The sequence below is a fragment of the Leiobunum rupestre genome, chromosome 1, assembly GCF_980474605.1.
Source record: "Leiobunum rupestre chromosome 1, qqLeiRupe1.1.hap1, whole genome shotgun sequence".
Taxonomy (NCBI): Eukaryota; Metazoa; Arthropoda; class Arachnida; order Opiliones; family Sclerosomatidae; genus Leiobunum; species Leiobunum rupestre.
The window spans coordinates 9,618,671-9,641,149 of NC_143384.1; positions in this window are offsets into that span (position 1 = coordinate 9,618,671).

The window sequence follows — 22,479 nt, forward strand, 5'->3', positions numbered from 1 at the left end:
GTCTTAGTCTCGTGGGGAGATGTCTAGGTCTCGTGGGGAGATGTCTTAGTATCGTGGGGACATGTCAAAGTCTCGTGGAGAGATGTTTTATTGTCTCGTGGGGAGATGTCTTAGTCTCGTGGGGAGATGTCTTAGTCTCGTGGGGAGATGTCTTAGTCTCGTGGGGAGATGTCGAAGTCTCGTGGGGAGATGTCTTAGTCTCGTGGGGAGATGTCGAAGTCTCGTGGGGAGATGTCGAAGTCTCGTGGGGAGATGTCGAAGTCTCGTGGGGAGATGTCTTAGTCTCGTGGGGAGATGTCTTAGTCTCGTGGGGAGATGTCGAAGTCTCGTGGGGAGATGTCGAAGTCTCGTGGGGAGATGTCTTAGTCTCGTGGGGAGATGTCTTAGTCTCGTGGGGAGATGTCTTAGTCTCGTGGGGAGATGTCGAAGTCTCGTGGGGAGATGTCGAAGTCTCGTGGGGAGATGTCGAAGTCTCGTGGGGAGATGTCGAAGTCTCGTGGGGAGATGTCGAAGTCTCGTGGGGAGATGTCTTAGTCTCGTGGGGACATGTCGAAGTCTCGTGGGGAGATGTTTTATTGTCTCTTGGGGAAATATATTTTGTCTCGTGGATAAATATATTTTGTCTCGTGGGGAAATATATTTTGTCTCGTGGGGAAATATATTTTGTCTCGTGGGGAAATATATTTTGTCTCGTGGGGAAATATATTTTGTCTCGTGGGGAAATACTTAATTATTTCGTTTTAAATTTCGAATTTGCCGCGCCGAGAGCGCAAGACTACTCCCACAAGAACTTTCAAACATCTCTCTCTGTAACTTCGAAAAGTTTCTCTCTGTAACGTTTTAAAATTTCTCTCCACAACGTGCGTATTTTTCATACCCCCCCGAGACAGCGTAAGCTTTACCCAAGGCCTTCACCTACCGTGCCTCTCTCCGTGTCTCTGGGTGGGGGAAGGAAAAATACGTTCGTTGTGGAGATATTTTGAAGTTTCGTGTAGAGATGTTTGAAAGTACACGTGCAGTCTCGTGGCGCCAATTTTAAACACAAATAAGGAATTTCCTCATTTTTCGCTTTTATTACAATAGTTTAATTCCCAAACGTTTATTTCGGGAATATTTTTCAATATAATCGAAACTCATCGACTGGGATCCCGTTGGGGCTTCAAGGCCCCCCCCCTGAGTGGCGTAACGACAAATTTTGGGCCTCCCGCGGGATATCAAAAGGGCCCTCTATAAAAGAGTTTTAAATCGTTCTGATTTGTAAAATGTGCAGATATAATATATTTGGGCCACCGAATGACTCCTAACGACAAATATGCAACGAAATTTTTTTTGGTATTCTAAGAGTAGTTTTTTAGCCATTCGTTAACCGTTCGGTAGAGCTAACAATTTTTTTTCATATGACGGCGGAATATTTCCCTCTCTCAAAAACTACTATCATCTTGGGTCACGAGAAGGGTCACGTGGACAATCGGAGAGAGGAGAGAGGAATTTTAAAAGTTAGTGTGGTATAAAGTGCACGTGTTTTAACCTATGGTTGAAATTATTTTCTTTAAATTAACAACAAAATTGAAGAAAATAAATTGAAGCTAACGGTAAGTCAATATTTTTTATCGCTGAAAAAAATTGTTTATAAAATACGTTATACTTTGTTTAGATTACAAGTTGTGGAAACGAATCTGACATCTATCTAAGCCTTTGCTAGTTAGTTATTGTTAATTTAACTTAAGAAGTTGGAATTTTTAACCCAAAATGGCCCCTCGATGACCTAAAGTGTCTACAAGACTATTTAGAGCAACACCCTGAGTTAGTATCCGGGCGTCTGACTGCCACATTTACGAAAATCGCCCAAGATAGACTTTGGGAGCAATTGACAAATTCATTTAATGCTGATGGCATTGGAGCGGTTAAAGATCTTAAAAAGTGGACGAAGGTGAGTTCATGCGTTTTGAGACAAGTTTTGGTTTAGTTAATTACACTCATATTTTTTATTTTTAGTGTTGAGCTGACTGGAAAAGTGACCCAAAGGCTAAAGCGTCCCACATTAAGAAGTCAGCGGGTGCCACAGGTGGAGGAGAAAAGTCACCAATGGAACTAACAGAAATAGAAATGCGCCTTCTTAACATTATGGGGAATATAAGTGTAGAGGGCAATACTGACATCACTGAAGCGGGATTTGCTCAACAAAATGTTCAAGAGGTGAATATTTAGCTAATTTTAGTACACCATCTAACTTATTGTAAAATACTTTGTTAAGCCTCAAATTTTTGTGCCTTCAAATGTGAACACAAATGTACCGGGGCCTTCATGTTTGGTACGTGAAAGGGTTATTGAACTAGCAAGCTTGCCAATGACCCACTTCGGAGAGAAAGGAGTCGAGCCGTATAACTTGGAAAATGAAAATTTTATAAGTTTTAATTTAGAGGGAAAATTAAAATTTTAAATTTAGAGGGAAAATTTAAATTTAGAGGGAAAATTTAAATTTAGAGGGAAAATTTAAATTTAGAGGGAAAATTTAAATTTAGAGGGAAAATTTAAATTTAGAGGGAAAATTTAAATTTAGAGGGAAAATTTAAATTTAGAGGGAAAATTTAAATTTAGAGGGAAAATTTAAATTTAGAGGGAAAATTTAAATTTAGAGGGAAAATTTAAATTTAGAGGGAAAATTTAAATTTAGAGGGAAAATTTAAATTTAGAGGGAAAATTTAAATTTAGAGGGAAAATTTAAATTTAGAGGGAAAATTTAAATTTAGAGGGAAAATTTAAATTTAGAGGGAAAATTTAAATTTAGAGGGAAAATTTAAATTTAGAGGGAAAATTTAAATTTAGAGGGAAAATTTAAATTTAGAGGGAAAATTTAAATTTAGAGGGAAAATTTAAATTTAGAGGGAAAATTTAAATTTAGAGGGAAAATTTAAATTTAGAATAGGTTCAGCTTTTGAGTCTATAGCTGACAACTGTAACATTCTTAAAGAATTAAGTGTAAACTACTTTCAAAACAAATAATTTTATTGTGCATTATGAAATAAAATTTGACTAATGGAATAGATTGGCATTTATACAAAGTAGCCAATTTTCATTAGGTTGAGGTTGATAGTTTGGAACATCAACAACTAAGGCCCTGCGCTCCCTACGAGTTTGCCTCCTCTGCCGCCTTCTTGCATCTAAAACTTCATCATCGCTATCGCTAGATGTCTCTGTAAATTCATCATCCGAGTCTCTGTGGTTAGCATCTCTCCGCATATTATGTAGAGTGCAGCATGCCACAATTATTCGAGCTGCCGCAGTTGGATGATAGTGTAGGGTGCGGTGCAAAAGGAGACATCTAAACACCTGCTTTAATATTCCTATTGTGCATTCCACTAATTGCCTTGTTTTAGTTAGAGCTTCATCAAATCTTTCTTCCGGGCTTCCATTGGGGGTGTGCGTTATTGGTGTCATTAGCCAAGGTCTCAGAGGTTAGCCACTGTCCCCTTTAATAATTACACAATGGTTAACAGTAAAATCAACAAGTAAACCAAGTTCAAATATTAAATATCACCAATAAGCCAAGAGTTATTTCGTCCATTTAAATAAGCGCGTTCTAAGTATGTTGAAACTTGCGACATACGAAATACATGAGAATCATATGGGAGGATCCAGGAAATTTGGCATTAATATTCAAAATTTTCTTTTTATAGTCTCAAATCTAAATAAAGTTTAAAAATACATTTTCTAGAAATTTTAGAATATAACATATTTATATTATTGTAACCTTACAATTTGAACGTTCAAAGAGTGAAATCCTTTCCGGTTGACATACAAATATTCTCTAAAATGCTCATCATTGCTGGCTGGGGCTAAGATGGCTATTTGAGTACCATCAATCGCTCCAATAACCCCAGGAAAGCCAGCAACTTTACTAAAACAAATAAAAATTAATTAAAATTCATTTTAAAGATTTTTTTTAAAATTATACATACCCAACTTTGTTTTCCTATTCCTCTTCGTCGGTAATAGGGAATTTTATTACTACTGGCGTAAAAATGTCAATGATTGCCTGACTTACGCTAGAGACACATCGACACACAGTTGATTGGCTCACTGCAAGAAAAAGGTCTTGCCCAATTGCCATTTGATAACACCCTACTGCGTAAAACCTCAATGCTATTAAAATCTCAGAATACGGCCCCAGATCAGGGGGCCACCATGTGGAACACGATCTCTTATGTTTAAGAGGAAGGGGCATTCCATGGGAGCCAATATGGCCCACTTGTCATCGAGCAGGCTGACACCCTAGGGTGTCCACCGCGGTATTTCCAAAATATATTTTGTTTATTAACAATTGGTACAATTGGAGGTTTTTTATGACAATATTCAAACAAGGCGAAACTTAACACACTTCAAAGTATATTCACCAAATGTTATGTTATTCAATTTATAAAATTCATAAAATATTTTTTAGATTTTAAAGAAATATTAATAATAATAATAAATTAGCTTCTACTGGATATTCCTATATTATTACGCTTTGTAAATAAAATTGATGATCCTATTTTCTCTGACTCAGATATTAATTAGTAATTTAATATTGTTGCGTTGTCTCCTTTTTCAATGCGTAATATAAAATATAATACTGTAGGACTCGTGAAGAACGCGCTAACATTTAAGAGTAAACTAACAATTCAGAGCTGCCAGTCAAATACTAGAACATTAATACATTAACTTCACGCTCGCCATCTATCTGTAATAAATGGAAATTTTTTAAATGACGTTGTCAAGATCAAGGATGTATTTATTTAAAATTAAGGTGAATAACCAAATCGAGATGATTTCTAGCCTTTCTCTCACGGCTCCCCGTCCTAGCTTTGGGGACCCTGAACCAACACTGTTCTTCAAATTCAGTCTATCCATGGCTCGTCTCAGCTGAACATCGTTAGGGGCCGAACCAATTTATATTTATTCATTTTCTAAATTAAATTACTTTTTTTTTACATTTCTGCCAAGGTACGAGTTCAAACCCAACAATTTTATTGATAATTTATTATTAAACATAAGAGGACGTGTTCCACATGGTGGCCCCCTGATCTGACAACCAATATTTCTAAACCCAGTCCGCCACTGCCCAAATATATTATATCTGCACATTTTAGAAATCAGAACGATTAAAAACTCTTTTGTAAAGGGCCCTTTTGATATCCCGCGGGGGGCCCAAAATTTGTCGTTACGCCACTCAGGGGGGGGGGGGGCCTTGAAGCCCCAACGAGATCCCAGTCGATGAGTTTCGATTAAATGGAAAACAAATTCCCGAAAAAAACGTTTGGGAATTAAACTATTGTAATAAAAGCGAATAATGAGGAAATTCCTTATTTGTGTTTGAAATTGGCGCCACGAGAGTGCACATGTACTTTCAAACATCTCTACACGAAACTTCAAAATATCTCCACAACGAACGTATTTTTCCTACCCCCCCCTGATGACTGGGGGGGGGGGGTTCCTAATAAAAGTCAGTGAAACTTCCATCAGCACCCCCCCCCTTGAAATTTCCGCTTAAAACCCCCCTGAAATAAAATCCTGGATACGCCCTTGCCCCACCCAGAGACACGAAGAGAGGCACGTTGGGTTAAGGCCTCGGGTAAAGCTTACGCTGTCTCGGTGGGGTATGAAAAATACGCACGTTGTGGAGAGAAATTTTAAAACGTTACAGAGAGAAACTTTTCGAAGTTACAGAGAGAGATGTTTGAAAGTTCTTGTGGGAGTAGTCTTGCGCTCTCGGCGCGGCAAATTCGAAATTTAAAACGAAATAATTAAGTATTTCCCCACGAGACATAAAAATATTTCCCCACGAGACAAAATATATTTCCCCACGAGACAAAATATATTTCCCCACGAGACAAAATATATTTCCCCACGAGACAAAAAAATATTTATCCACGAGACAAAATATATTTCTCCACGAGACAAAATATATTTATCCACGAGACAAAATATATTTTCCCACGAGACAAAACATATTTCCTCACGAGACAAAAAAATATTTATCCACGAGACAATAAAACATCTCCCCACGACACAAAGACATATCCCCACGAGACTAAGACATATCCCCACGAGACTAAGACATCTCCCCACGAGACTAAGACATATCCCCACGAGACTAAGACATCTCCCCACGAGACTAAGACATATCCCCACGAGACTAAGACATCTCCCCACGAGACTAAGACATCTCCCCACGAGACTAAGACATCTCCCCACGAGACTAAGACATCTCCCCACGAGACTAAGACATATCCCCACGAGACTAAGACATATCCCCACGAGACTAAGACATCTCCCCACGACACAAAGACATATCCCCACGAGACTAAGACATCTCCCCACGAGACTAAGACATCTCCCCACGACACAAAGACATATCCCCACGAGACTAAGACATATCCCCACGAGACTAAGACATCTCCCCACGAGACTAAGACATATCCCCACGAGACTAAGACATATCCCCACGAGACTAAGACATATCCCCACGAGACTAAGACATCTCCCCACGAGACTAAGACATCTCCCCACGAGACTAAGACATCTCCCCACGAGACTAAGACATCTCCCCACGAGACTAAGACATCTCCCCACGAGACTTCGACATCTCCCCACGAGACTTCGACATCTCCCCACGAGACTTCGACATCTCCCCACGAGACTTCGACTTCTCCCCACGAGACTTCGACTTCTCCCCACGAGACTAAGACAACTCCCCACGAGACTAAGACATCTCCTCACGAGACTAAGACATCTCTCCACCAGACGATTTATAATTTTGTCCCGTTTGGCGTGCCATAGAGGAGTGACACGTACCGTTTAAAAAATATTTTAACGAATTGAAGTTTTTTTAAATAACAAAGCAAATATCATATTACTTCGAAATAAAGAAATTCTAAGTTTGTCAACTTTTAGATTGAAATTCCAAGTTTTTCACTTTGGAAGAAAGTTGGTGAGGGCTGCTCTCCCCCCTGCCCCCTATGGCTTCGCCGCTTAATGAACTAAATGAGATATATTTTTAAAAGACCATCCTTTTATTTATTCAATTATCGTTTCATCAAACGTGACATTAGTTCTTCATTTCAAACGCTGTTGAAGTTCTTTATTTGCAGCGAAAGGTTGGAGCTCCTCTCTTGAAAAGGAAACAACTGGCTCGACCATGTCGAAGATAGCTTCGTTCACTTCGATTTCAATATCAGTTCTTGTAGATAGATCGTCACTTTTCTTCTTGCAGCTTTCGTTGTCGGAAATTCTCTTTCCATTTTTCGTATCTGAAATACATAACTTTATGTTGAATGTAGTTCTGACTGCAGGGACTTTGTGGGAAATATGTCTGTCCCGTTGCGAACGTCATTGAGGAATTTTATCCCTAAATACCAAAAAATTATCACTATCTATCGTTTCATACATCTCTTGTGGTCAAGGGCGTATTTAAAAATAAAAATCAGTGAAACTTCCGTCGGCACCCCCCCTTGAAATTTTCCCTCAAAACCCCCCTAAAATAAAATCCTGGATACGCCCTTGCTTGTGTCTCGAGTGCCCGAGAGAGAGAAATTTTGGAGGTTGGCTCTTCGAATTTCTCCCCCCCCCCTCCCCAAAAAAAACCTGTACCATATTTGAACAAGGTCAGTTTCAGATCCAAGTGTAGAGTTTCGTTCAATAAACGCCCCTTGAGGTGCCGTCTTGACCACTCGGTGGCGCCTCCACTGAAATATTTTCAAAAATTTTCTCTGGAGTTTGCTCTCTATACAAGCTCTGACGTCACGAAACCCAGACTAAGATACCGGACCGAGACCCGAAATTTGTATACTTAGAGAGAATGATAAACTTATGGCATCAGCCATTGGATACAGGGGGTTAGTTTTGCTGGGAAAAGAGTACCACGGAAATTCTCGCATTGGAAAGGAATTGGATTACTACGGAAATTCTCGCATAGAGAAAAGGGGGATAGGGTACCCCGGTAATTATCACATGGGGAAAATGGGGAGGTGGGTACCACGGGGGGAGGGGGTACCCCGGTAATTATCACATGGGGGAAAGGGGGAGGTGGGTACCACGGGGGGAGGGGGTACCCTGGTAATTATCACATGAGGAAAAGGGGGAGGTGGGTACCACGGGGGGAGGGGTACCCCGGTAATTATCACATGGGGAAAAATGGGGAGGAAAGGCCTTACTGGGGTGGTTCTACTATAGGGAAAAGGGTACCACGGTAATTATCACATGGGAAAAAGGGGAGGAACGGTAATTATCACATGGGAAAAAAGGGTAGGTGGGTACCACGGTAATTATCACATTTGAAAAAGGGGGAGGTGGGTACCACGGTAATTATAACATGAGAAAAAAGGGGAGGAACTTTAATTATCACATGGGGAAAGGGGAGGTGGGTATCACGGTAATTATCACATGGGGAAAAGGGGGAGGTGGGCGCCACGGTAGTTATCACATGGGAAACTTCCGTCAGCACCCCCCTTGAAATTTTCCCTTGAAACCTCCCCTGAAATAAATCCTGGATACGCCCTTGCATCTGTGCCGTCGTCTGGTCATAGAGACATAATGAGGGGAGTTGCATTGAGAAAGTGGGCGAGTTACAAAAGGGTGTGACAGAGAGTCTGGACTACAATGCGCATCGCTGTTTGCGCCGGTCTTTCCAATTAAGCGGCGTGACGTCAAGTCGACAAGATTTCAAAATTGTAAACCGAGAAACGGTTGAAATTGGCATAGAGCAATGATAAGAGTTGGGTTAAAGCATGGTTAAAGAGTTTAATGTAAAATGGTCAACCGCAAAAAATGTTGTTGTAAAAATTGTACTAGAAACTCGAGTTAAAAATCAAATATATTTCCTTTAGAAAATGTAAAAGTAAATTAGAGGAATGTAAAAGTTGGATCACTGCCTGTGGGAGAACAGATTGTACCTCAGAACAAAATAAAAAACCCACTATGTATGAGCCCGGCATTTTTTTATCTAAGTTACTCTTAAGTTTAAACTAACATTATTATAAATTAAATATAGATGAAAGTTAATGTATCGAACGACCCGACCGTTTTCCTTACTCGCTACGACTAAGCCAAAAAAAAGTAAGCAGCTGAAGAGCTTGGAGGAACAGGATGAAGCTCGGTAGAGATGCGCGAAAAACGATGCGCACTGAAGAGGTAACCATGGAAACGGCTTGACGCTAGGAGCCAATTCGCTCGGGGGGATAAATAGTAATTTTCCCTCGATACCTCTCCCCTTATTATTTCTCTATTTTCTGGTCTACCACTCTCCCGAGATTAAATACAAACGACGGAGCAGATGACGTTGTGACGAATAAGGAAATGCTATTAAAATTAAACATTTTAAGAAAATGTTATACTCTTGATCTGTCGACGCTTGCAATTAGATTTGGTCTAGCAATAATGTTCATTTAATGTTCTAAAAACAGTTACGTGTATTTCTGTACTTTCAATGAAGAGTTGCGGCTAGCTCGATGAAAATGACTGAAAAATTTAATGAACCTGCCTTGTGTATTTCCCAAACTATCGCTAGTTGATGCAATCTCTTCAGTTTCCCGCTGTTGGTCTAGCGCCGTGCTGCAATCTCGATTCAAAGGAGTCTCTTTACCGTCATAAAAGAAGATTTTTCGTTTCTTATTCCGCTCCCGCATACTTTCAATCTTTTCTAAATAAGGTTGATCATTCGTTTCGATAAGCTCGGTGTTATTTGAACGATTGAGACGGTGCACACAGTGCCCGCGCACGTGTTTCTTGAACTTATACGAGCGACTGAAAGTTGATCCACATTCCTGGCATCGACTCTTTTGATAATTTGGATCGTGTTTTTCTCTGTTATGACGGAATAAACTGCTATTCCGACTAAACATTTGAGGGCAATGGTTGCATTGTTTCTTTCGGGATTTCGTTTTACGAGGAGTAGATTTGTTCTTCACTTTCACGGGACGAGTGGAATTTGGCTCACGCAACCCACTCTTCGAATTGCTTGTACTAATTAGCTCTTTAACGGTGTTATTATTTTGCGGATGATGTTTGATGAGATGACCATGTAACCTTTCTTTGCGCGTAAAGGAGCACTCGCATTTGTCGCAAGAAAATCTCTCGAAATTTGGATCGTGTTTTTCTCGTTTATGGCGCGACAAGACTCCACTATGTCGAAACGTTTTGAAGCACACTTCGCATTGATTTCGACCAAGCTTAGCACTTGTAACTGTACACACGTGATTTTCGAAAGCTGCTTTTTCGAAGATTTGCACTTTACAACGCAAGCACCAGATATCGTGCTTTTCCGTCGCTTTATTGTTCTTGTTTAAAACAATGTTACAGACGTGAGTGTCCATTCGTTCTTTGCTACAGAAGCATTCTTTACACTGAATGCACTTTAAAGATCCATCCGAAATCTCCTCTTTATTAATATTGGACTTTTGACAGGTACGTTTCTCTCCCGCTTCATAATCTTCTTCACCAACCTTGTCGTTATTTCCAATAGCTACTTGATGCGCTTTATCGTTATCCGGCAAAGGTTTGTTTCCGTTTCGTGGTTGTAGTTTCAGGTCGTTCTCCTGGATTTTATTTAAGAGTACTGGTTTTCTTACATCCGGTATCTTACACTGATGGTTTTCTAAGGACCCTCTGCAACCAAATGTTTCCTTGCAAAGAAGGCACCTGAAACTGGCGCCCGAGTGCTTCTGTTTATTGTGACGAATCAAGCTTTCCCGGGCAACAAAGCGTTTCCCACAGAAATCGCACGGGTGTTTCATTATTCGGTGGAAATCTACTACGTGAACACCGTAACGATGTTGATCAATTTAAGTGGTTGATATTAAAAATCACGTTATATATTTATTTACAAATGCTCCGGAAATTTGTTCTAAGCACTTTAAATTAAAATACATTCGAATTTAACAATTTAGTTGTGAGGATGTTTCCTTAATAAACTCCGCAAAAATGAACGGGGAATATTATTTTCTTCTTCGTGATCAAAGGTCGTATTAATTATCAAAAGTACTTGTCTCTGATAGTGAAAAAATCGAATCGTGAAATCATTTATCTTGTACACTTTGAAAGGTCAAGGTTAGCGCTCGTTTCGAAGACAAACAAAAACTATTCATATAAAAAAGGAAAAGATAATTTTTCAAACTTACAAACATGAAATTTGATAAAGTTAAGATTTCCTTTTGCAGAGTACGTTCGATAACGCTCGTCGCGTAGAAACTGATTTATATTATTGTTTTTAAACATTATACAGTTATTGTACTATTTTTTGGTAGATTTGCTGGGCTAGAAAATCCGAAAATTAAATTATTTATTTTATATTTCAATAAATTGCTAATGATCACAAAACAATCAAAATTGTTTAATATAAATTAATAACAGGCATTGAATTTGAAAAAAATATTAAGTAGAAGTCAATAAAAAGTCATAAAAGGATAACTGATCGCAAAAACACGCTCATCCAACCGTTGTCTTCGTTGAACAACGTCAGGTCAAAACCGGCAAGTAAGAAAGGTTAACTTCTCTGTAAGTTTCTGGTGTGTTTTTGAACTTATAGGTCTAGATGCATTTTCCATTTTTACACGCAATCCTAAGGATTTGTGTGTATTAGTCTCACGTACAGTGTGTCCGAATTTATAGCCCGGTGTACCTAGTAACAGAGACCATACCACCGGAGGCCTATCATCATAGTGCCATACGCCAGCGTCCACCTAACCCAGCATGGGTAGCAGAACCCTACTACTGATGGTCGCATCTTTGACGCAAGCCACTCAACCAAGCAGAAGGTGCAGCAATGGGTGGACCAATCCACACTTCGCACACAGCAGTGGGATTAAGAGTGGATGCTATAGCAACACCAGCCGACACCCTACCTACGTAGGTAAGGAGCCAAACCCTTTGGAGAGAGCTCCAAAAGGGGAACGACGAGCACACAGCAGCCCAAGTAACCCGGCACAGCTGGCCCCGGAGATCCCGGTGGGCCCCAAAAGGCCGGGAAACAGGACCGCCGTGCCAGCATATGGAGGCCCGCCGCCCCACAGCAGGCTACCCAATCCGCCGAGGCAGTCAGTTCGCTTGGACCCAAACCTGACCGAAGTCGGAGGTGGAGATAGGAACATTTGATCAGAGCTAACATCGCCCAGTGCGCCACCGCCCTTATGGGTTACAAGAGCCGGACCCCGACTCCCCGGTAAAGCCACCTGTTATTGCACACTCTAACCCATTTAGAGCCTAGTCTCACGTACAGTGTAGTCGATGCCGCCGATGCCGTCGATGCCGCCGATGCCGTCGATGCCGCCGATGCCGTCGATGCCGCCGATGCCGTCGATGCCGCCGATGCCGTCGATGCCGCCGATGCCGCCGATGCCGTCGATGCCGCCGATGCCGTCGATGCCGCCGATGCCGCCGATGCCGCCGATGCCGCCGATGCCGCCGATGCCGCCGATGCCGCCGATGCCGTCGATGCCGTCGATGCCGCCGATGCCGTCGATGCCGCCGATGCCGTCGATGCCGCCGATGCCGTCGATGCCGCCGATGCCGTCGATGCCGCCGATGCCGTCGATGCCGCCGATGCCGTCGATGCCGCCGATGCCGTCGATGCCGCCGATGCCGTCGATGCCGCCGATGCCGTCGATGCCGTCGATGCCGCCGATGCCGCCGATGCCGCCGATGCCGTCGATGCCGTCGATGCCGTCGATGCCGTCGATGCCGTCGATGCCGTCGATGCCGCCGATGCCGTCGATGCCGTCGATGCCGCCGATGCCGCCGATGCCGCCGATGCCGTCGATGCCGTCGATGCCGTCGATGCCGTCGATGCCGTCGATGCCGCCGATGCCGCCGATGCCGTCGATGCCGTCGATGCCGCCGATGCCGTCGATGCCGTCGATGCCGTCGATGCCGCCGATGCCGTCGATGCCGCCGATGCCGTCGATGCCGTCGATGCCGCCGATGCCGTCGATGCCGCCGATGCCGTCGATGCCGCCGATGCCGTCGATGCCGCCGATGCCGTCGATGCCGCCGATGCCGTCGATGCCGTCGATGCCGTCGATGCCGCGCATACCTCTTCAACGGTTAGGGCTAGAAGAGTCAATGATATTTCCTTCGAATGTGCATGCATCGCCATTGATAGCCTTTCATAAAGTTTTGAAATCGGAGCCCTAGAAGTTGGACAATTGCCCAATTTACTATTTTCGGTGGTTTCGCTTTATTTGGTAGATATTTTATTTAAAATCAAGTCCGATAACGTTAAAAAATATTCTTGGATAGGTTAGGATTCAGCGGACCTACAACTTCGGTTATATAAGTAAATATTAAATTTAAGTATAGTTTTCAGGGTAATTTACGGGACCCCAATTTTCGTGTGTTAATATTTTCGCCCAAAAATCTACATAACGTTCCTTAATTTAAGTCCGACTTTTATGAAAGTTATATTTTTGAATAGCTGTGGTTTCCATATAACCTAGAATTGCAATTACGTTGCTTAAGTTTCATTCTAAGTTAGGTTTTTTGGACAGCGTGTACGTACCCCCCTCAACTTCTAACATTGGAAATACGTGTTTATAGAGACCATACGTGAATTTATATCTGGCATTTTTCAAGGCCATTCTAATATGACCCAAAGTATAAATAAGTGTGACACTTATCGGAGTAATACGTTGTCCGTACAACGTATGACCTGAAGTAACAAATAAGTGTGACATTTATCGCAGCCCGTTCTAATATGACCCAAAGTAACAAATAAGTGTGACACTTATCAGAGTAATACGCTATGCTTACAATGTATGACCTGAAGTAACAAATAAGTGTGACATTTATCGGAGTAATACGCTATGCTTACAACGTATGACATGAAGTAACAAATAAGTGGGACAGTTATCGGAGTAATACGTTGTCCGTACAACGTATGACCTGAAGTAACAAATAAGTGTGACATTTATCGCAGCCCGTTCTAATATGACCCAAAGTAACAAATAAGTGTGACACTTATCAGAGTAATACGCGATGCTTACAACGTATGACCTGAAGTAACAAATAAGTGTGACACTTATCGGAGTAATACGCTATGCTTACAATGTATGACCTGAAGTAACAAATAAGTGTGACATTTATCGGAGTAATACGCTATGCTTACAACGTATGACATGAAGTAACAAATAAGTGTGACAGTTATCGGAGTAATACGTTGTCCGTAGAACGTATGACCTGAAGTAACAAATAAGTGTGACATTTATCGCAGCCCGTTCTAATATGACCAAAAGTAACAAATAAGTGTGACACTTATATTTCCGCCTGAAATTCGGCATAACGTTCCTTAATTTAAGTCCGACTTTTATGAAAGTTATATTTTTGAATATCTGTGGTTTCCATATAACCTAGAATTGCAATTACGTTGCTTAAGTTTAATTCTAATTTAGGTTTTTTGGACAGTGTGTACGTACCCCCCTTAACTTCCAACATTGGAAATACGCGTGGTTATAGAGACTATAATTTATCTCTGGAATTTTTCAAGGCCGTTCTAATAAGACCCAAAGTAACAAAAAAGTATGGAACTTATCGGAGTAATACGCGATGCTTACAACGTATGACCAGAAGTGACAAATAAGTGTGATCGGAAGTAAAAAATAAGAAAGACACTGATCGAAGGAATCTTCGATGCTTTCAAAGTATGACTAAAAGTAACAAATAAGTGTAAATACAATTATGTGTGGCCGTGGATATATATTGGTTGTGATACCGGCATTGCAGGTTGCTGTGAATAGCTCAAAAAACTTAAGAAATTAGAAGGATTGTGTGTATTCTGACCGTTGTACGTCTTGTTAATCTCTGAAATAATATTGATTTTGAAAGTTCATTTGGTTTGAACGAAACTACGCACAACGAAAATAATAGAATTATTTTTAAGAAACCGAAAAAAATGAAATATAATAAGGGCCTTTTAACAGAAATACGCACTGTAAGTAACCTGAAAGGCTTATAGTGGTCAATCACCAACTCCGGTCAGGGTACAGGGCCTTCTTATTACGTCCATAACCGTTTCATTGGTGTCAAACTCTCCGATGAAAAACCACCTGTTCTACAGATGCAATGACTCTTGAAACTGGACCGAAAACAGTTAATTTTTGTACGTAACTGAATGGTCCACAGTTGGGAGATAGTTGTTAAAAGTTAAATAATCTAATTACGTATTTCGCTGTGGCCTTCACCAAAAGAAATCTACCCCTTGCTAGTTGGTTTGCCGGTCTAATTTATTTTTGTCAATGTTTGTGATGTAATTTCCTGTAGATCTTTGAATATTGGCATTTCTTCCCCCTCTTTCACACCCATTTGAACCTTTAATTTCCAAATACATATTTGTTCGGTTTACTCTGTATCTTCACTGTAAGTTGGCTGGCGACATAGCTCAAGTGACACGCAGGCATCCAACTTCCAGTGACAAGATAAAGAAAACCGACCCACTCGTAGTCGGCTTTTAAACAAACTTAGTGGTAACTGGTAAAAGTGGTAATGGTATAATAACACCATAAAATTAAAATTTATCAGTTTCTTTCAAAATTAATCCAAATTATTATCTAGAAAACTAATCAAACTGTTAAAAATGAGAAAAACAATTACTAAATTGCAAATTGTAAACGTAAATAATTGTTAATTTAGGTTACGTTAGAAAACTTTGATCTATGACGTAACATTTGAGTAACACTTTCCCCTTATTAGGTGACGAAATTTGAGAACGGTCCCCCAACGTAATGCTCCGACCCTTGGCAATACAGGAAAAAGCTGGGGCTCATACCTGTAATTCATTCTACTGATTAAGATGTATAATTAAGATTAAATATATTAAGATAAAATACAAGAAAAACATGGTATTTACTTTTAATTTTCATGAATTTATTTATACTCAGGGATAATGACTACATAGAGACAATTCAGGGGTATCATGGACAACGTTATCGAGATACTGAGAATTTACTCTTCGAACTTAAGTAGTATTGGGAGCAACGCAAAAAATCGCCTTAACTTACATTGCTAGTCATTTTCCCGACTGTAGAAATTAATACGTTTTGAAAAAGCAGTTTTATAATTTCGTGTTTGGCCTCAGTGAGGCGAATAACCCCTTTTTAAAGGGTTTTATTAATATAATGCACTTCTATATAATGAACATATTATGCTTTTAAAAACCTTAGGCCAAAGGGTGTACAGTTCTCTTTCTTTTATGTTTACTGACAATTTTCTCTCATGAATTTTTTTTCTGAAAACAATATCATTTCCAAATTGATTTAATATTTGCATACCTTTTTACCTCTCCGAGGAGGGGTTATACAATCACTGTGTGTGTCTGTGTGTCTGTGTGTCTGTCTGTCTGTGTGTGTGTAATGTGTACGCGTTCGCAATTTTGGTGCAAAGCGTAATCACTGCGTACGCAGTTTCTTTGATTCTAAAGTGTGGCCGTGACGGTGAGCGTTAACGGATGTTAGTTGCGTTTTGGGTTTTTTGTTCGTCAACGCTCACTGCCGCGACAGATGAGACTTAGTAGTCAGTTTCGTTATGTTGCTATTGTAATGTTAATGTATATGGTGCATTTGTGACGTGTTGTGTTTTTGTGATGCGATTATAATGTTTATAAAAACTTGCTGAGGTTAACGGTAATAGTTAGTGTAGGGAGCTGTTGGCTCGCGTGGCATGAAGGGCTTGCCACCACCCTCCTACGCATTGTAACCCGGCCACCTATTACTTGATCACGCACAAGCAACATTGCTTATGTGGTCGAAGGTGGTGCCTTGGGTATTAGCTCTTAAAAAATATATATATATATATATGTATATAGTGCTTTTGTGATGTTTGTGTTGCGATTGTAATGTTCATGTATTTAGTGCATTTGTGAAATGTCGTGTAGTGATGTTGATGTATATTGTGCATTTGTGACGTGTTGTGTTTTTCGTATGTATTCTACTTTCCAACGTCTATGTATTGACTTTTCGAACGGACCGAATGCTGAGGGTTACGATAAACGTCTCAACGTCCATAACGCAGGGTTTCCACCAAATGTTCACGGTATACGTCCTATTATCAATTTGCGATTTATTGTCGCCGGCCGGGATCGAACCCGGGTCTGCTGCGCGAAGAGATTTACTCTAACACCTCAGCCACCATGCTGTTATAAAGTTAATAGCGTCAATTTATTTTACAACATTTTATACATTGTTAAAATATATTAAACTTACAATTAATTAATTATTTTATCTTAATTTTAATCTAAATTATGAACGCATCAAGGTATCGAACCCGGGTCCTTCGGGTAGAAAACGGACATCCTACCGTTGAGCCATTGACTCTCAAGAGACTATAATGTAAATACATGTCATAGGCAAACTTTTGAAGGAAAAATAGCGATTAAAAAAAGGCCGGTAAAAGTTCAAATCTAAATTTGCTTTTTATATTTGGATGTGGATCTAATAAAATGTTAGGTTAGAAGTTAAGTTAAGTTTTTTGCTCGAAGACCTATTGGGTACGAGTTAGTAGTAAGTTTTTTAATTTCTTCAAATTTGTTTAGGATTTAGCTATATTATCCCTTTTAATTATGGACTAATCTACTTTTTCGCGTATTTTATCATCCTTCTCACAGTCCATAGGTGGTTTCTTCTAACTTAACTTATCGTATATTCTATTCTCCACCACACTCCCCCCTTTTCGGCTTTCCGTTGCTATATGCAACGCGTTTTGAAATTTTAAATGTTTAGGCTTAGATTCTCCTTTAGATTTGACAGTCGCCAGCCAGATTTCCCGCACGGTACTGATGAGTTCCAAATAGAACGAAACCGGTCTACCGTTGGAATTTCTGGCTATTTTATTTAATTTTAATTTAGTTTATTACTCGAAGATCTATTTGATCCGAGTTTCGCGTTTTTTGCTCGAAGACCTATTGGGTACGAGTTAGTAGTAAGTTTTTTAATTTCTTCAAATTTGTTTAGGATTTAGCTATATTATCCCTTTTAATTATGGACTAATCTACTTTTTCGCGTATTTTATCATCCTTCTCACAGTCCATAGGTGGTTTCTTCTAACTTAACTTATCGTATATTCTATTCTCCACCACACTCCCCCCTTTTCGGCTTTCCGTTGCTATATGCAACGCGTTTTGAAATTTTAAATGTTTAGGCTTAGTTTCTCCTTTAGATTTGACAGTCGCCAGCCAGATTTCCCGCACGGTACTGATGAGTTCCAAATAGAACGAAACCGGTCTACCGTTGGAATTTCTGGCTATTTTATTTAATTTTAATTTAGTTTATTACTCGAAGATCTATTTGATCCGAGTTTCGCGTTTTTTGCTCGAAGACCTATTGGGTACGAGTTAGTAGTAAGTTTTTTAATTTCTTCAAATTTGTTTAGGATTTAGCTATATTATCCCTTTTAATTATGGACTAATCTACTTTTTCGCGTATTTTATCATTAATAAAATGTTAGGCCTGGGAAAGGACTTATTTTACCTCTGTTGACCTTTGTTTAATGATCCAGATAACGATTTGTTTTACTTTCCATTTTTTGATATGATTGGTTTTTTTTCAGCTATTCTATTAAATTGTAAAGCGAATTTATTATTTATTATTTTTTAAACGTATTTAATTTTTCCGCGAAATAACTGATTTTTGCAGAAACATTCTATTTGGCTACTTCGTTATTTTTTCCAGTTATCTAATCGACTTAAAATGTGTGATATAATTTTATTTTAGCGGCGAAGCGAATTATTAATGGTAAGATGTTTTTCTTGAAGTTGGCTTGATTTTCAAGTATTTGAATTAATGTGCTGCTTGATTGCGGTGAAGAGTCACGCTGCGGCGATGATGGAGGACGTGAGCTATAATATTCTGAATAAATTTCGTCTCAATAATTTAAATTAAAATTAAAACTTTATACCGGGCAGGGATTGAACCATGGACTAATTAACACAGGGACACCCCGTTCCCGAATATTTGCTTCGGGCGATTGTTAAATGTGCGCTCTGGCGGTATAGTTAAGAGCTAACGGTAAACTAGGGTCAAACGGGGATGAGTAAAGCTAGTCCATGTGGCTACCACGTTGTGGTGCGTACAGTTTCGTTTTTCGGATTTAAATTAGTTATAATTGTCCATGGATTAATCCATGAATTGTCCTTCTTAATTTGAACTAAATAGAAAATGATTTTTTCTTCATAAACGTATGAAGCGATGTTTATTTCTCCACTTAAAAAAGGGAAAAAATGAATTGGATGTCGATTTTGTTTTCGGTAATTTACCAAGGCTTAATAAACAGCCTTTTTATCGCTATCAATTTCAAAATTTAGCTATTGTAATATTGATTTTATTTTGTAGATGATGATGATGATTTAGGGTTTAGAGAATGGTTTAAAAAAACTCCACTCATATGCTGTATCTTTAATAACTTTTACACGATTTACAGAGTTTTTCATTTTTCCCAATAAAAATATAATCAAATGCTAAAAAACGATCATAAAACATATTATTGCAGCAAAAAAAAGACCGTTGTAAAACCTGAGATAGAACCGTCTGCTACTTTTTGAAAATTCAGAAGTGATATTAAAACTACTAGATGGCGGTAGCCGTTTCCTTTTTGTGACGTTTTGACCCGAGTAAAATTCTGCCGGGGGGATAAAAAGAGGAAGAGCATTTAACAAGAGTCTTTCGGAACTCCCTATAGGAATAACATGGGAACGGGGTGTCCCTGTGTTAATTAGTCCATGATTGAACCGAGAATACGTTTTTCGTAAATAACTCTGAATTGCGGAGACATTTTTGGGGGTCGTGTCGAGATATTATTACCACTAGGGACCATTCTTCCGAGGAGAGGTATATTTTGGCTTGCCAACTTGTTTATACTCAGAATCTGATAAATGAACTTTTGTATTCAATTCGTGAAGCAAATCAAACATTTGGACGGCATGAAAATGTATGATCACAAAACAACTTAAATTCGATTGTAATGAGTGTAGTGTTCAACAATCGTTTATCATAAGCTAACGTAAATATAACAAAGTCATGAGAACACTAAATGTTCCATTTTAACCAGTTTTATTTTAGACAAAAATATCCTCCCTCTAGTCAGTGGAAATACACGAGAAATCATAAAATTGGTTAAAGTTATTTTGAAGCACCCACAAATCACGGCCGTCAATAGGCACAATGAAGATTGTGAATTCAAGCGATGTATGTAACATTAGGCCAACCAAACTTCGGAAACATTTCAAGGGACCTGGTTTTTGGTTCGCATTTCAATTCAGGGCCGCCAGACTATTCAACGTACTAGGCACAGTGAGATTATTTAAATTTACAAACGTTTCAACCAATTTAATAAAAATTTAAAACTACAAAGCTTTTTTTAAAATACAAATTCTTTGATAAATAAAATGGTAACTTTTAGAATCTAACTGGTGTCGTAATGAAACGCTGTTGGGGATCAAAGCGAACGGGTGCGTAAGAACATTTTAGCCACGCTCACACCTACCTTCTGAAACGTTCCGAGCGCTTCCGGCACGTTTGGTTCCCATCGTATGAACAGTTCCCGTTGCGCGTCCCAGCGTTTCAGATCGCTTCGGTGACCAGATGCCAGCGATTCGTGACGTCATCGAGTCGGTTTTTTGTGATCCATGAGCTTTTTTAAAGAAAATCGACAATCAAGGATTTTTTTTGCTTCTAATAATTTTTTTGTGATTTTTTTAGAAGCAAATAGTCTTCCAACTTTTTGTTTATTTGTTTAAAAAATCCAACAAATTTCTTCTGGATGTATTCATTTGGAATTAGAATGTTTTAAAACGTAACTAGAATGTGTGAGCAGACGAACTTTTATGAATATAATACGCATTCCCAATTTTCCTCAAAACTCCCTGGAAATTGAACGTGTGTAAAATCTGGTTGACTGGTAAAAGTAACAAGTCGACCCTGCCAAATTATAAAGGCGGATCATGGGCCAATAAATGATAAATCATGAAAATTTATTCAATTTTATGGGCCTTGGTTATGTTTTAGATAACATTTCATAGTTTACCCAAAGATGAGAACCTAAAGGCCAAATGGTTAATTAATATTCATCGTGATTTAAAATACTGCAAAATAACGAAATCAACTAAAGTTTGCTCGCTACATTATAAAAAATCTGATTTCTTATCATTGGACTCCAAAAGACCACGGTTGAAAACAAATGCTATTCCGACAGTCTTCGATTGGGATACTTCTATCAGTGTGTCTCATAAATCTAACGTATCTTCAAGCTCATCTCATAGTTTTGAGTCTCATCAATCTGAACCAACCGCAGAAACTTCTCTGATCTCAACCACAAATAACTCCAATGAAATAAGCGAAATTGTTGTTGATAATGAAAATGAACTCGAGTCAGCTTTAAATAATACTTGCAGTGACAATTTCAATACTAATGTAAGCTACAAACTAACATCAAAACCAATAACAACAGTGAATTCCATGTCAAGGTTCAACTCGAATGAAAGACTCACATCAAGGAAAAATTTATCTGAAAAAGCTACAAATTGCTCTAATTGCCAATCTCTTGAAGATAAAATTGAATCCCTTTTACTTGAAAACAGTAATCTTAAAAAAGAATTGAATTTAAAGCAACAAGAGGTGAAAACTATTTTAGAAACTCTTGAAAAGGAGAAGGCGAAAAGTCAACATATCGCTGAAGAGTTGAATAGTAGAGTTTCAAATATAGATTCCATACAAAATAGTGACGAAGATGTATATTTTTATACCGGCTTGCCAAATTATGGTCGTTTCGAAAGCTTGCTTACATTTCTGAATCCTGGTGAAAATGGTTAGAACATTACTCTATGGAACGCGAAGAAAGAAACCAGCCTACTGATAGTGGAATCGGGAGACCAAGAAAATTAACAGTTAAAAATCAACTGTTTTTAGTGCTAATGCGTTTAAGGCTAGGTTTATTTACGAGAGACCTTTCCCACCGTTTCGGTATATCACCTAACACAGTATCTAGAATAACCATTACATGGGTGAGCTACATGTATCTCCAACTGAGCCAACTATGTATTTGGACTTCTAAAGACGCTATCCAACGAAATATGCCAGAAGACTTTAAACTCTATTATCCGAATACTAGGTGCACTTTGGACGCCACAGAAATTAAATGCGAAACTTCGAAATCATTATATCTACAGTCAGGAACTTACTCGAACTATAAATCAACGACTACCTTCAAAGGGCTAATGGAATTAGCCTGGATTGATTAGTAACTTTCGTCTCTGCGCTGTATACGGGTTGCATATCCGATAGAGAACTCACAGCGAGAAGTGGGTTACTGAAACTACCATTCGAGCCTTCCGACGTCATAATGGCTGTTAAGGTAACATTAATTGGACAATTATTTTGCCGGATGTAATTAATGTAACGTTTAATCAATCAATTCCAGGTTTCACAATACAAGACATGCTAAAAGAGAAGAGCATCGCTCTTAACATTC